Below are 2,986 nucleotides of genomic sequence, written 5' to 3' on the forward strand. Positions count from 1 at the left end.
AAGCGTGAAAAAATATTATTTTATAAAAAATCATTGACTTGCTCATCACTAGCATTCTTTAGGGGGACAATTTCACCCCTTAGTAAAATAATTAGTGGCAATAACTATAAAAATAGGAACAACCGATGAAGGAGGGTTAATGAGTCTGATAAAGTCAAGGCCTATAACCAGATAGAGAGACTTCCATGGAACTTTTCTCTTCCATATTCTTGTTTTCATTCTCTACAACTCTGCACATACTTATAATAATCTACGGAATTTGTCGGCTAATAAAAACCATACCTCAAGATTTTGTGTGCAGTGGACTTTTTTGCGAATTGACCACCAATATGGAAACCTCTAGATGTAGAACCATGAGAGACTGTCGAAAGTTTAGCTGTGGATTAGTCATTAACACAATGTAGCAACAAACAATCATAGGACTTATAGTAAAGCATGGTATTTAAGGTCAAATATTTGGAAGACTTCAAGCGTAATTGTTTACATTGAAATTTGTCTAACTATTGTGGGGACCTTTGATTTTGAAGACAAAATATTAGATCCTTATACAATGGATGACATGTGACATCAATTAATTTTTCATTAATTAAGAATAAAGCAGACAATGATTTATCATCATCCCTTGGGTTACTTGGCTTAGGACGTTGATCCAAGTGTAACACCAAGTCACATCCCTTTATGGTTTTTGACTTGGATCTTGGCGAGCCAATGTGCAAGTTTACCTGAAATTAGGTTATGCAATTAAAGAAACTTGACGACAGGAAAAGTGACTCTTGCCTCCTTGTGCTTTCCAAGAATATAATGTCCGAATTTTTCAATCGCTTTAACTAGAGAAAAAATTATGTTTTTCAATCAAAGAGTATTTAAACTCTTCATATGGTAAGATTTGGCTTTTGAAAGAAGTCATATGCTCATTTCCCTGATTATCTTTTTGCATAAGAATGCTTGAAATGGCTTTCTCGGTTGTGTTTGTGTAAATAAAAAATTCTTTAACAAAATTTGGTTTCACTAATATAGGTGCGTAAGAGATTACTTGTTTGATAGCGATAAAAGCTTGATGCACAAAATCATCCCATTTAAATTCACAATTTTACTTCGTTAAATTATGGATTGACTTTACAATTTTATCAAAATTATTTATGAAATTTTGAGTGAAATTGATCTTACCCATAAGAGATTGAATTTCGTTTTTAGAAATTGGGCAGTGGAAGATTCATAATTGCAATGAATCGATTAGGATCAATACTAATACTGGCGTCTGAAACAATATGTCCCAATAATTTTCCAGTAGTGACACCAAATGCTGATTTTTTTGGATTGAGTGAGATGCCAAATCATCTACATTGAAGGAGAACATGCTTGAGATGATCAAAATGATTTTCTTGACACTTGGAATAAATGATCATATAATCGAGATATATCTAAATGATCTTCTAGGTGAGGTCATCAAAGGCCAAGTACATGGCCCTCTGAAAGGTAGCACCTGTACTGATCAAGCCGAAAGGCATGCGTTCATAGGCGAAGGTGCCCCAAAAAGCAGTAAAAGTGGTTTTGAACTTATCAACTTCTTCAAGCATATCCGGTTGTAACCAATGAGGCCATCCAAAAGCGATATCAACTGAGATCTTGCAACTTGTAGCAGAATATGACCATGATAGTTAGGGGGAAATTATCTTTTACACTCACTTTATTCAGGGATCAATAATCAATGCATACACAAATGTCCTCGTTTTTCTTTCTTACTGGGACCAGATTCACTAGCCATCCTGAATATTAATAGGAAAATTGATATGATCATTAAGCAATTTCTCTAATTCTTTTCGGATGGTAGCTTCGAGTGCAAGATTAACTGGTGTCTGTCTCTTCCTTACATGCTTGGAATTTTGTTTAATTAGAATAGCTTGTTTTATGACAACAAGATCAAAACCACAGATATCCTTATATGACTAGGCAAAGAAGTCAGAGAATTCCTTAATAGGAAAATGAACTTTTCCTTTTCTTGGTCAATACATTGGGCCCCAATTTGTAAAGTCTTAGGATTATTAGCAGTCCTAATGTCAGTTGTGATTGTTTCACCAATTTTCCTTTTCTATTCCTCTATATGGTTATTTTTCAATGAGGGAACATCACTAGGAGAAAAGGAGCTTTCTAGTGGAGATAGTCCCGAAGGATAATTGTTGTCTTTTAGTGATATGATTTGTTTGTCATCTATTGATTGATTTCAAATAGAAACACAAATGCTTTCATCATCTTGAAATGCTTTCCAGTCTTCTTCATTATTCAGGAGACGAGTCCTGTATAAAGATTGAAAGACATAATCAAGCCTATTAAATAAAGTTGATGAGGATGACTAGTAGCATGTATTTCCAAACGATTAGCTAAAGCATTAATCTCTCTACGAGCATGAGTAATATTACAAGCAATCTGAATAGAGATATGTTCTCCCAAGTCAATTAAGTATATGGCTTGATTAACTTGTTAGAGGGGGAGTAAACATTCCTAACAAGGTTGACAACATGTTCGAAATCACATAAAGCAGTCAAAGATCTAAATCCCAATTCAAGAGCTTGTTCAATTACGAGAATAAGGGCTTCAAATTCAATGACATTGTTGGTACAATCAAATTCAAGCATAAAGGCATATTGGTGCATTTTACCTTCAAGAGAGTGCAAAAGAATACCAACTCCATTGCCTTTACTAGATGAGGAACCATCAAAATGTAAATATCAAAGTTTATCATCTAGTTGAGGTTCACTCAGTAGGGGGTTGTCTTCCTCTATGAAGAGGGAGTAAACACCCATTTCCTCTTCAACGTAATTAAAATGAGGTTGAGGTAGACCTTCAATGAAAGGAGTGACCCAACCTTCCCTATAAACGATGATGTTTTTAGAATTTTTGGAGATGATCATATGTGTTACATCGAATCATAAGTATCCACCCGTATGGACCTGCCAATCTCTTCCTAATATGATAGAATAGTTTGAAA

The sequence above is a fragment of the Pinus tabuliformis genome, chromosome 3_2 (assembly GCF_031772625.1).
Source record: "Pinus tabuliformis cultivar Carrire ecotype Pingquan chromosome 3_2, CPIR1, whole genome shotgun sequence".
Lineage (NCBI taxonomy): Eukaryota > Viridiplantae > Streptophyta > Pinopsida > Pinales > Pinaceae > Pinus > Pinus tabuliformis.